This window comes from Camelus bactrianus, chromosome 10 (genome assembly GCF_048773025.1).
Source record: "Camelus bactrianus isolate YW-2024 breed Bactrian camel chromosome 10, ASM4877302v1, whole genome shotgun sequence".
NCBI lineage: Eukaryota > Metazoa > Chordata > Mammalia > Artiodactyla > Camelidae > Camelus > Camelus bactrianus.
The window spans coordinates 70,767,063-70,781,603 of record NC_133548.1 but is presented as its reverse complement, the minus strand read 5'-3'; positions in this window follow the sequence as shown (position 1 = coordinate 70,781,603).

The following is a 14,541-nucleotide window of genomic DNA, read 5'->3' as shown; positions in this document are numbered from 1 at the left end:
ACACAAACCACATGATCATCTCAATAGAAGCAGAAAAAACATGTGATAAAATTCAACAACCATATATGATAAAAACTCTTACAAAAGTGGGTGTAGAGGAAACATATCTCAACATAATAAAAGCTATTTATGACAGAGCTACAGCCAGCATAGTACTCAATGGTTAAAAATTGAAAACCTTCCCACTAAAATCTAGAACAAGACAAAGATGCCCATTCTCACCACTTGTATTCAACATGGTCTTCAGAGTCCAAGCCACAGCAATCAGGCAAGAAAAAGAAATAAAATGGATCCCAATTGGAAGAGAGGCTGTAAAACTGTCACTGTGTGTGATGACATGATACGATGTATAGAAAACCCTAAAAGCTCCACACAAAAACTACTAGAGCTGATAAAAGCATTTGGCAAGGTGGCAGGATACAAGATTCACATACAGAAATCAGTGGCATTTCTTTACACTAACAATGAATTAGCAGGAAAAGAAAGTATAGAAATACTCCCTTTTAAAAATCTCATCTAAAACAATAAAATACCTAGGAATAAACCTGACCAAGGAGGTGAAAGACTTATACACGGAGAGCTACAAAACATTGATTAAGGAAATTAAAGAGGACTTAAAAAAATGGGAAGACATCTGACACTTTTGGATTAGAAGAATCAATATTGTTAAAATGGTCACACTGCCCAAAGCAATCTACAGATGTAGTACAATCCCTATCAAATTGCCCAGGACATTTTTCATAAAACTAGAACACATCATATTAAAATTTATATGGAATCCCAAAAGACCCAGAATTGCCAAAGCATTACCGAAGAAAAAGAATGAAGCTGGGGGAATAACCCTCCCAGACTTCAGACAACACTAGAACTACATTCATCAAAACAGCATGGTATTGGTACAAAAACAGGCATATGGGTCCACGGAACAGAATAGACTTCCCAGAAATAAACCCACAGACTTTGGGTCAATTAGTCTTTGACAAAGACGCAAGAACATACAATGGAGTAAAGGCAGTCTCTTCAGCAAATGGTGTTGGGATAACAGGACAGCTGCTTGTAAATCAATGAAGTTTGACTCCTAACTCACACCATACACAAAAATAAACTCAAAATGGCTTGAAGACCTAAACATAAGACCAGACAATATAAACCTCTTAGAAGAAAACATACACAAAACATTCTCTGACATAAATCTTAGCAATGTTCTCCCAGGGCAGTCTAACCAGACAATAGAAATAAAAGTAAAAAATAAACAAATGGGACTGAATTAAACTTACAAGCTTTTGCACAGCAAAGGAAACCATAAGAAAAACAAAAAGACAACCTATGGAACTGGAGAAAATATTTGTAAAAGATCAGATTGACAAGGGTTTAATTTCCAGAATATATAAACAGCTCATACAACTTAAGAAGGAAAAAACAAACAACAAAATCCAAAAATGAGCAGAAGACCTAAACAAGCAATTCTCCAATGAAGACATATGAATGGCCAATAGGCACACGAAAAAAATGCTCCATATCACTAATTATCAGAGAAATGCAAATCAAAACTATAATGAGGTATCACCTCACACCAGTCAGAAGGGCTATCATACAAAAGTCCACAGATGATAAATGCTGGGGAGGCTGTGGAGAAAAGGGAACCCTCCTACACTGTTGGTGGGAATGTAATTTGTTGCAGCCATTATGGGAAACAGAATGGAAATTCCTCAGAAGACTAAAAATAAACTTACCATATGATCCAGCAATCCCACTCCTGGGCATATATCCAGAAGGAACCTTAATTTAAAAAGACACCTGCTCACAGAAACACTATTTACAATAACCAAGACATGGAAACAGCCTAAATGTCCATCAGCAGATGACTGGATAAAGAAGCTGTGGTATATTTATACAATGGAATACTATTCAGCCATAAAAAATAATAAAATAATATCATTTGCAGCAACATGGATGGACCTGGAGATTGCCTTTCTAAGTGAAGTGAGCCAGAAAGAGAAAGAAAAATACCATATGATATCACTTATATGTGGAATCTAAAAAAGAAAGACAAATGAATTTATTTACAAAAGAGAAACAGACTCACAGACATAGAGAACAAAGTTATGTTTCCCAGTGGGGGAAGGGGGTGGGAAGGGATAAATTGGGAGCTCAAGCTTTACAGATACTAACTAATATATATAAAAGAGATGAACAATAAGTTCATACTGTATAGCACAGGAACTGTATTCAATACCTTGTGGTAACTTATGGTAAAAAAGAATATGAAAATGATTATATGCGTGTTCATGTATGACTGAAGCACTATGCTGTACATCAGAAATTCACACAACGTTGTAAACTGACTCTCTCTCTCTATATATATATATATGTATATATGTATAGAAGTGCAAAAATAAAGACTAAAAGGAATACTAAAAAAAAAAAATGCCATGTGACACCATGAGCAGTTCATCTCTCCAGTAAATTGCATATCACAGTAAAGAGTGATCTCTTGCTGTTTTCACAGTTTTCATCATGTTTATTGCAATATTGTAAACCTTGACTAATACCAGGACACCCATACAAAGTGCCACTAGTGATGCTGGAAGTATTCCTAAGAAGCAGAGACAAATGATGATGTGACAAGAAATAACTGAGTTGTTTAATATGTACCATAGATTGAGATCTGCAGCTGCTGTTGCCTGCCACATCAAGATAAATAAATTCACTGTAAAAAAAATTAAAAGAAAATGCAGCTTTTATGTGGTTGCAAGATTGCGATAAGGAAGGTATACCTATAGATGCCAATATGATTTGAGAAAAAAAGCAAATTCATTATATGACAACTTAAATAAAAAAGAAGGTGAAGAATCTCAAGCTGGAGGATTAAATGCCAGCAAAGGATGGTTTGATAACTTTAGAAGGAATTTGGTTTTAAAAATGTCAAGATAACAGGAGAAGCAGCTTCTGCTGACCAAGAGGCAGCAGCAGACAAGTTCATAGAAGCCATTAAGAAAATCATTGAGGAGAAAGGATATCTGCCTGAACAGGTCTTTAATGCAGAGAAAAGTATACTATTTTGGAGGGGAAAAAATTCTACAAAGGATATTTATTGGTAAGGAAGAGAAGCAAGCACCAGGATTTCAGGAAGGAAGCGATAAGCTAACTCTACTGTTTTGCGCAAATGCAGGTGGGTTTATAATCAGAACTGCCCTTAGCTATAAAGCTGATAAACCCCAAGTCTTGAAGGGAAAAGATAAACACCAGCTGCCAGTCTTAGATTTGTACACCAAGAAGATCTAAACATCCAGAATCCTTTTGCTGGATTGATTTCGTTGATGCTTTGAACCTGAAGTTAGAAAGTATCTTGCTAGTGAGGGACTTCCTTTTAAAGTTCTTTTAATATTGGACAATGTCCCTGGCCACCCAGAACCCCGTGAGTTCAGTACCAAGGGCATTTAAGTGGTCTACTTGCCCCCAAAACACAACATCTCTGATTCAGCCTCTAGAACAGGGGATCCTAAGGACCTTTAGGCTCATTAAATATAGTACTCTAAGGAAAAGACTGTGGACACAATGGAAGGAAACCATGATAGAGAGAAAATCATGAGACTCTAGAAGGATTACACCATTGAACATGTCATTGTTGTTACACAAAAAGCTGTGAGAATCATCTAACTCAAAACAGTAAATTCCTGTTGGAGAAAACTGTGTCCAGATGTTGAGTGTGACTTCATAGGATATATGACGGAGTCAATCAAGGAAATCATGAAAGGCATTGTGGATATGGGGGGAAAAAAAGATGGGGGAGGTGAAGGGCTTCAAGATACGGATCTTAGAGAAATTCGAGAGCTTAATAAAGAGCACTCCAAGAAGAATTAACCGAAGACAAGTTGATGGAGATGAGTACTTTCAAGACAGATGACAGGGAGAAGATGTAGAAGCAAACAAACTGATGTCAGAAAATCTGGCAGAAGGGTTTCAACAATTCAAAACTGTTAACTTCTTTCACAACATGGACTCTTCTATGCCATGAACACAGGACTGAAAGCAAGTGTTGGCAGTGTATGGGAACATTTTAAGAGAAATAAAAAAGCAAAAAAGGAAAGGCAAAAATGTCAAACAGAAATTACGATGTACTTCCATGAAGTTCCACTGAGGGTGCCTACACCTCCTGCCCCCCCTTCCACCTCCTCTACCTCCTCCACCTCTGCCCCCCAGACACAGCAAGACCAAGCCTTCCTCCTCCTTCTCAGCCTACTACGAGGATGAAGACCTTCATGATAATCCACGTCCACTTAATGATTGGTAAATAATCATCATGCTGTACTGTTAATAAGCTTGTTGTTTGTGTGTGTGTGTGTGTGTGCGCGTGTCTTTGTGTGAAAACCTCATAAGTGTGCAGTAAGAACTGTATGAGACATTTTCACATCATCATCGACTACGTATTCATTGTGGAGAACATCGTACACAAGACTTGAAGCGGACAGCTTATCCTGACATAGGCAAATGGCAAGTGACATTCAATACAAAACTAGTATGTCCCTTTTCTTACTGTTCTATATCTTTACTTTCAAATAATTATGTTACCTACAATATGCCCTTCTCTTGATCAGTTGGAGAAATTGAATATCGCCCTATCACTACAGGTAAGTGATTTTTTAACAAAAACGTAACAGTGTTTCCAGACCTGTATTATGAATATGACTACAATACTGCGTGCCATAAAGTTTTTATAATGGTTCATTCATTAGCATATAGCCTCAGCTACCGTAAAGCAATCATATTGCTGCTTCTCCTTTATCAATGCATGAATTATTATTCCTGTAAATAAACATGAATTTCTTTTTCACCTCACCCTTTTTTATTTAATGCCTAGTGTTAGTGATATGTGTAACATCTGCAGTGTTTTGTGTTATATAAGGCACTATTGATGTAGGTACTGACAGGTAGATGACTCATCTTGCAAACAGACGATGTGAACTTACAGTAGAGATAAATACAGCCCAGTGCTATAAAAGCATTTTATCTTTGTTATGATTTTCTTAATAATGTTTTCTTTTCTTTAAATGACTATACTGTAAAAATATAGTACATAAGACTTATAACATATAAAATGCACGTTAATAGACTGCTAATATTATTGATAAGGTTTCAGGTCAACAGTAGGGTACTCAGACTTAAGTTTGGGGAAGTCAAAAGTTATACGTGGATTTTCAGCCGTGCAGGGGGTCAGCATCCCTGACCCCTTCCTTGTCCGATGGTCAACTGTACTTTTAACAGAGGTTCACTAATACCTCTAGCAAGAAAAGTGATCAGAGAAACCCACTGAAACCAGGGAAAACTGAAGTGACAAAATACAAGGTAATAGAATGTGCCAGTCAAAGGTATATAAGTTAATTAATTTTTAGATTAATTCTAATTAAATTATTGAAAAACAAGGATGAAGTATTGGTGGGGAGGGGAAGTATAAAAATGTCTAAGAACTTAATCTCTTCACCTCTCATAGCAAGTAGTTTAAAACGTGAGATTAAAAAAATAAACATTCTAACGTCTTAATGATTTTTATTATCCCTTTTCTTCAAAGACGGATCCCTTTATAAAATATTAACCTGTGTGAAACAAGCATCTATATGAATGTGCCAATTTCATTATTTATAATTTAGTTCCTTTTTATCTATAAAATTCAAATAAAATCATATCAAATGCCCTTTTATTCCTAAAAAGCATGTAAAATAATATTTCTTACAAAATCATTTTCCTTTCTAGTACTGACCCATTATCCTTTTTATACGTCTTGAAACAGAGAACTTATTAAAACATTTTAAAAATTGTTTTGTGTATTTATTATTGTATTATTTAATTTTTTTTTTTTTTTAATTTTGGTTGGGGAGGGAGGTGATGAGGCTTATTTACTTTTAGAAGAGATACCGGGGATTGAACCCAGGACCTCATGCGTGCTAAGCACGTGCTCTACCATTTAAGCTCTACCCTCCCCCAAAAGAGTTTTAAAGTAATATTCACAAGATGTTAGCAGGTTATTTCTCGGTGATGAGTTTTGTTTTGTTTTGTTTTGTTTTTTTGGTGTGTGCCTCCTTCCTTGTAGTCTTCGGTATTTTAAGAATTTGCTTCACTGAGAATTTATTCATTTATTTGTTTTATTTTAAGAACAATATTTATATAGTGCTTATTGTGCTCCAAAGATCATTCTAAGTGCTTTACAAACATTAACTAAATTTTCCTAAGTACAGCGTAAAGTAAATATTATTATATCAATTTCTCACAAATGAAGAAACTGAGGCACAGAGAGGTTAAGTATCTCGCTCAAAGTCACACGTGTAGAAAGCAGCGGAACCAGGATTCAAACCCAGGCACCTGGCTCCAAAATCTATACCCCTACCTACTACACTGTGCTGACTCTAATAAATCGTCTCAATAGTCTTTAATTTTTTAAACTTATGTAAAAAGCTGCAATAGGGAAAGTCAGCATTCAAAAATTCCAGTGAAAAGAATTATAGTCAATAATCAGTCATCTTCAATGACTTGTGACAACTTTTGTTTCCATTGACGTAGACTTTGCGAATAACTGTTACTATAAATTCACAAGATCTGCAAAGTTTAACCCTTGTCAAATGGTAATTCGTTGATAAAAAGTTAAGATGCAGTTTGGGAAGTAATAAAGTGATCTAATAGCCAGATGCGTCCTAAAGAAAGAGAGCAGAAGTGTTGCTATATTCTGGAGATACCTACGTATATAAATCAACTGGACTCAAAAAATAACTGATTTTTATTTTCAATTGAATTTAATTTTTTGCATGGGTGTAATGTAATGACAGAATAGCTGCATTTTTCCATTGGGTATTTCAGTGTACATACAACCTGATGCAGGAGGGGAAAAAAGCTGTTTTGACAGTTTATCAATCAATTACTATTTAGTGAGTTTTTACCAAATGCAGAATACTCTTTTGTATTAATTTCCACCCATGGCTTCAGATGCTGAAATAAAAATGTGCTTCTCAGAACAGCAATGAAGATAATGACTTTATTGAGAATTATTATATGAACGGCAGAAAACCTTTATCTTTTGAAATATTTTATTGTGTTTTTAAAAGACTTCTATATGTTTTTGTGCTGAATTAGAGCATATTGTCAAAACTAATATTTCTTGATTCTTGTATTTCTCAGTTAGCTTGAAATTGTCTTGATTAGTTAATGACACCTATTACCTTGCAGTTGGCAAACAATGTGTACCTTATTTTGCGGAGTGTTAAAAATGCTAGAAAGTTATTTTATTTAATCATATGTTACCACTGAATGAAGTTCTTTAGATCTTGTCACGGTGTCCAGCTTTGACACCAGAAGTATGCCTAATTATAGATTTGAGGGCTTTTGATCTTTGCTTTAATTTGGAAAGCTCATAAGTTAATCATAATTTGCTTTTGAAATTTGAAAATAGCAATGGATAGAAAAATAAAAATAGCTTGTCTAAATCAACATCTTTCCTGTAGGTAAGTTGGAAATTTAGAATGGCCCAGTATGCTACTGGTATCCATGATATGAAAATGCCATAGTGATTTTAAACATTTATGTATGGTGCCTATATAGATCAGTGCCTTTGATAAAAATTGGAAAAAAAAAAAAAAGAATCTAAATACTGATAGGTCACTTGGCCTAAACATTCAATGGTCGAAAACAGGCCCAAGGTACCCTGAATCCAGGAGATCCAGTAGAATGCATCCAAAATGAAAAATCTGAAAAACAGCAAAGATTTAAAATGGGAACAGTTGTTATGAAAGTTACAAATTAGAGAGTAGAACAAAGAAGAATATTTGATGAGAATAAGAGTGAAATATATACAGGTTAAGATTAACTGAAGGAGGTCTGGGTACATTACATAACCATATTGAAATATTAGTTATCCTAGGCTTGGTTTAAGGATAATTCATTATGTGATGCATGAGTTTTTCAGAACTTTCCCCAAACCTGCCTTCCATTGCTTCTTCGTCCCAGTTCCCACTCAAATCACACTAATGCACAACTTCTGCACAAACATATATAGGAATTACTTGCATTTGACTCAACAACCAAGCTGTCTCATGCCTCTGTGAATGTTTCGTCTTCCCAGTTAGAAGTTCTCTACCTCATCTGTTTGGAAAATCGCTGCTCATTTTTTAAACTGTGTAAGTACTGGTCTGTAAAGTCTTCAAAAACTCCCTCCTCCTGAATTTGAGAGGATCCTTTCCTCCTTTATGTCCCCACTGTAACCTGCATATAGCTTTTTCTTATATCTGATGCAGGAAAAACAGATGTGGGCATGAAGAGGGCTGTGTCCCAGGCCTCGGTAGAGCCCCTGGGAAGTGCCCCGTCAAGTGTGGGTCCTTGGCTTCACACAGGAAAGAATTCAAGTGTGAGCCACAGTTGAGTAAAGGTAGATTTGTTTAAAGAGATACATACTACATAGAGTGTAAGGCAAGAAAAAGGCCCCGAGGTGTGGGAGTTGGGAGCTCAGGTTACAGTAAAAGTAGGTACGCACTCCATACAGAGTGCGGGCCGTCTCCAAGGATGAGGGAGCGAAAAGGCAGGCATGAGACACCACGTTGCCAGTTTTTATGGGCTCGGTGGCTTCATATGCTAATAAGTGGAAGGACCAGTCTAAGTAGCCTGGGGAAGGGGCTGGGATTCCCAGGAAGTTGGCCGTTTCCCACTCTTTGACCTTCTGTGGCTAGCCTTGGGACCACCTCATGTCACCTGGGGGCATGTTATTCACCATGCTAATGTTACACTGAGCATATAATGAAGCTCAAATTCAGCTAGAAGTCAAATCTCCTACCACCCTAAGCCTAAAGGCCTCCTGGGGGTTGAATCCTCCGCCATCCTGGTGTTAATTGCTGTGTGTTCCTTGAATGGCTGTGCCCTGCCCCCTTCCCTCCTGTCTCATAGCCACTAAAAACCACGTTTACAGTTGTTTGTGTTGTGCCTCCCCTACTATGCTCGGAACCCTTAGATGCTGCGTATTAACATCGTTTACCTTTATGTCCCAGGTGCCTGTGACTTTGGTTGACACAGAAGAGTCACTCGATATGCGAAAGAAGAATGATTAGTACATTTTAATAAAATCTCTGGTGACTCTCCATTGAAAATTAAAAGGGAAAGTGTGTTTGTTCATCAATGGCGTGAACCAATCTCTTTTATATACCTTGAAAAATAACTGATTCTGTATTTTAATGGCATAGGTACAAACAATAGAGAGTTTTTAGAAAGGTGTTATTTTACCATATGATGCAGAGTTCCACATAAATAGCTCAGCATGTTTGCGCTGCTTGGGCCTAGGACCTAGGCAGACGTTGTTCTGGGGCCCCAGGGTTACCTGCCAGAAGCCCCACCCCAGCCCAGGGCTCTTGGGCTCCTGGAAGGCTGCCGCTTTGTTTCTGCGCATGCGCAGTTTACTTCACCGGTCTGTCTCCAGGAGGTCCCCATCACCAGCCATACTTGTGACAGAGAGTTTCCTCCGCACCTGGCCGGGCCTCTGGCACTACCCACCACAAAGTGACAGATCTGGGGGAGTGGAAGAGTCCGCAAGCTTTGGGGATTGCGAGCTCGGTGGTGTGAGCTAAACTCCTTCAGGAGGCGCAAGGAAGGAGGGGCCTTTGGCGCCAGGGCACCCAGGTGTTTCTCATCCCAGGACTCCTCCGCGGCCTGGTTTCTCTCCTTACATCCTGAGATTGGTGCCAGGCTTCCTCCGGAAAGGGGTTACGGCTGCAGCGCCTCCAGCCTGACTCTGCCAGTCTCTGAGCCACTCCTGACACTGAGCGCCCCGGCCCGTCCTCTCCCTGCTCCTCCATCAGGACCCGCGCTTGCTCCGCCCAAAGGCCTGAAGTCGCACAGCGCGCCCTGACGGCTGGAACCGCACCCGGTTTGCCTTCCTTGGAAACCCCACCCTCCACTCGCCCCAGCCACGCCCAGGCCCCAGGCTCCCAGGGCATCTGCCATGGTCCCCAAAACTGAGAGTACTTCCTGTCGAGGGAGGGAGATGGGGTAAGCGGTCAGTTCCCCAGCACAGGGTGCTGACGGATGGGCTGTGTCAGAAACAGAGGAATGCCCCGTGGCTGCTTTTTCACGGCAAATGTTCCAGGAAAAAGCAGAGATGGTCTCCAGGGGTGGATTTTTAGACACCTTGCAGCTGCCGGGAGGAACAGCTGGCCCCGAGGATGCTGCTGAGTGCCTGGGATGTTTTGCTGCTGTTTTGTTTTGGGTTGTGGGTTTTTTGTTCGTTTTTCGTTTGGTCTCTGTGCGAATAACGGGGAAGAAAAAAAAGAAGGATGGCTAAACACATCCTTCAGTGGCTTCCTAGGAAACGATGCATGGAGGCTAAATGTTTGGAAGCTTTGCTTCTGTGAAAAATGCAGTTAGTCTATCTTAATTCACGTTTAATTAATAGTTTTCAAGTAAGTAAAATACTATTTTGGAAGTAGTTTGCCTTCAGAAATTTGAAGCTATTTCTTCTCTAAGTTCCAGCGTTTGATTGACCTCAATCCATTCTGACTCTGAATTTTTTGCATGCTGCCTTTTTTCCCCCACTCTGGAAAATTTTAAAATATCTCCTCTTTTCTGCAGTGATCTAAAGTTTTTCTGTGTGCCTTAATGACACATGTATGCTTTGTGCTGAGTCCTCAATAGGCCTGTTTATACTAGAAACTGGAAATTTTTCTTGAATTCTTTTTTTTTCTTTTTTTTTTTTGAGGGTGAGTAATGAGGTTTATTCTTTTATTTTTACAGGAGGCACTGGGGATTTAACCCAGGCCCCTGTGCATGGTAAGCATGTGCTCTAACACTTGAGCTATACCCTCCCTCCTTGGATTATTTCTTTGATGAATTTCTCTTTGTATTTTTTGTTTTCTCTTCTTGGAGTGCCTCTCACTCAGGTGTTTGACCTCCGAGAATTAATTTCTAATTTTCTATTATCTCCTTGATCTTTTGCATCTTCTTATATATTATTTCTATGCTCTGGAAAAATTCCTCAACCTTCCTCATCAACTTTTTAGTTGAGTTCTTTGTTTCTCTTATAATAAGTACGAGAATTTCAGAATGTTTAATTTCAAAAGTTTAGTTTTGCTCTCCTATTTCTTTTGTTGTTTTTTAGTAGCATCCTGTTCTTATTTGATACTTAAAGTATCTTTTCTTGTCTCTCTGCTGAAATGCTGATGGCTCCTCTGTTTCTCATGTGAAGATGTGTCTACTTTATTGCTCTGTCCTCTAATTTAGGTGACTGAACCCTTCCTACAAGTGTAGGGCTTTTGAATATGGGCTTCGCTGAAAGTTAATAGTACAGTGTCAATTATTTGGTGACTCCAGTGTCCTCTAATCTGTCCTCTTCAGCTGATGGATTGACGAGGGAAGGACATTACAAACTCTTGTCTAAAGGGTGTTAAGCACAGCTGTCAGTATTTAGAAGCCAAGCGGGGTAAGAGAGCTAGGATTTTTAACAATGACTATGCAAACTTTTACAGGATCACATTGCACCTTTGCCCTCCACAATGACTCAACTTTTCCTGATGTCAAAGTCCTACTGTATTATACTCTTCAGGAAAAGGACATAAAAAAAAGCAAATGAAAACAGCTAACAAGCAAACAAAACAACTTCTGATCATCTACTGTGTACAGGAAGGGAAGTTATCCTGTCTGGTGAGTGAGGAGGTGACCGAGGTGATCAGGGAGTCTAGCTCCTTCTTGAAGAGTGTTCCTTGACAGCCTCACAATAAACCTGCTTCCAGAGCTATCTCGTTCCACCAATTCATGATCCTTTGGGAAGTTCTGCAATGCAAGTTAGGTTGTATCTCCATTTCCTCACTGGGATTCAGCTTGCTCTGGTCTGCTACACCAGTGACCCTTCTTTCGTTTGCTTTCTACTACAAAATGGTGGTGTTTTCCTTCTAAAGAGTGCAGTATGAACACAAAGGGCAGAGCAACTGTACAGTGTAGAAACCTGACAAATAATATTCAAGTGACCAAAGTCAACATCAAGAGCTTTAAGTCATGTTGATAGTACGGACCCTTGATATGATATAATGAAAATGACTCTTTACCTCTGTCGTACTCCTCCCCCAAACCCAAAACCCAAACCTCAGTCTTGTCAGAAAAAAAAAAAAAAAAAAAAAAAAAATCAGACAAATACCAGATGCTTTCACAAAACACTTGCCCAGTACTCTTCAAAACTGTCAAAGTCACTAAAAACAAGGAAAGTCTGAGAAACTGTCACAGTGGAGAGAAGCCAATGAAGCCATGATTCCTAAATGTAATGTGATATTCTGGGTGGGATCCTGGACTAGAAAAGAGACATTAGGTTAAAAACTAATGAAATCTGAATTAAGTACGGGCTTTAGTTAATGATAATGAGTTAATATTAGTTCATTGATTGTAATAATATGCCGTATTAGTGTAAGAGGTTAATAATAGGGGACCCTGGGTCTGGGGCATATGCCAGCCTCTGTACTATCCTTGTAAATTTTTTGTAAATCTAAAACTGTTCTAATAAAGTTTATTTTAAAATATCAATATCATCTCTTCTTTGTTCACTCTTTACTTGTGAGTTTATATAATTAAAAAATTACATTACCATCATTTACTGTAGCTTTGAAAGGGATAAACACAAGTGTTTAGTCCACTGTCCTCACCTAGGAGCATCTAAGATTCAGTTTTGACTCACCTGCTCTGTGAATCTGTGATGACCCCATGACTATCACTGGACCGTCTTAAAGCAAATACAACATCCTTCTGTGAATGATAACGGAGGGAGGGAGTGAATCAGAGTAATGAAAAGAGTCCTAGTCCGTGGATCAACCACACCTAGGGCATGGAAAACCTAGAGCAGCATGTTGTAAATTAAGTGGTGAGAATTCTGCAGAAGCTGGAGAGCTAACCCAGAAGTTACTAAGTGAACCAAAATTATCTAGAATTAAAAAGAGAGAGAGAAAGAAACAATCTTGGGGAATGGATTAAATCTTGGATGAGCATTTAATGTAATTTCTATAGAATGTCAGGGTCAAGGTGACCTTGCTTAGCTGCGTATGCTGAAGTCTGTCATCCTTAACTCTCATAACATGCAGTTATTAGAGTAAACATTTTTGCGGTCACAACTCTGTCTTCTATTTCTTTTATGTGATCTCTACTGTGCTTGATACTGAGTTTACAACCAAATGGACATATTAAAAATCCTGACTGAGTGATGAATGAAGAACGCTCCTAAAATTAAGAATGTAGTTTGTACTTGTCCTGCCCTAGGCTGTAGTTAACATCCTCGCTTCCGTACATACACATGTATATCACATATCAAGACCTTTTGTTTCCCATTAATCAGTCCATCATTTTACATGCACCAAGCCATTCGCTTTCCTTAATTTTTGCTAGGAGCACTTCCCTCTAGGGGAAGGACACATGCACCAATGACTTTTGAAAGTATTTCTTAAGTGGCAGTTAAAAGCTGATTGTCTCACTGAAATTTAATTTTAAAAATATTTCGACATTTGCAGCACTAAATAATGCCCTTCAAGTGACTTGATAGATTAGCCTAGAATCTCCAACAGGACTACAATCCAATAGAATTTCAGATATCTTCCATCTTTTTTTTTTTAAGGGGGGAGATGATTAGGTTTGTTTATTTGTTTTATTTTTGATTTTTGATAGAGGTACTGGGGATTGAACCCAGGACATTGTGCATGCTAGACACACACTCTACCACTGAGCTCTTCCCTCCCCCTCAGAAATCTTCCATCTTAAAACAAAGAAATTCCAGTGTTCTATCATGACTCTGACCAGAATTCCAAATGGCAAAAAGCAATTGGTACCACTTCCCTGTTAAAACAACAAGGGTTCTTAAAGGTACATTCCATACTTAACATTTCATTATTGCACACTTCTGTTGCAGATTCAACTTTACAGTTTTATGATGCATTTGGCTGTATCACCCCCTTTGATTACGACCATGATTCTCGACTCCACTGTCCCCTTACTCTGGAAGTTAGTTCTGTACACAGACGTATATATCACATATCAAGGCCTTTTGCCTCCCATTAATCAATCCATCATTTTACACACAACAAGCCATTCTCTTTCCCTCTATTCACATTTAAACTCCAATTTTCTCCATTTGAAGAATCCATCTGAATTAGCTGTCTCAACAGAGGTTATGTGTTTGACTGATCAGATATAAAATGAACTCATTTCAGAGTTTACAACAAGAAAAGTAATAAAGATTATGTTTTGCTACTCATATGATTATATCTGAAGGTAAAATAAAGGAAATAAGGTACTTTTCTTCAGTATATGAGCTATTTAATACCTGGCAAGTTACAAATGCGTACAAAATCTTTGTAATCCCCAAGCCTGTGTGTTGCTATCAATTTCAGACTCACTGTGTGTACGCTGTGCCCTAGGCCATAGCTAAACTTCCTTATCCCCTGTTTTTGTCTAAGAAAATATATACTTTAAGGAAAATGCCTAGATCTGGAAGAAAATATTACCATATACGTGCGGTTATTTGATCCTGGCCAATGTCACTTTACA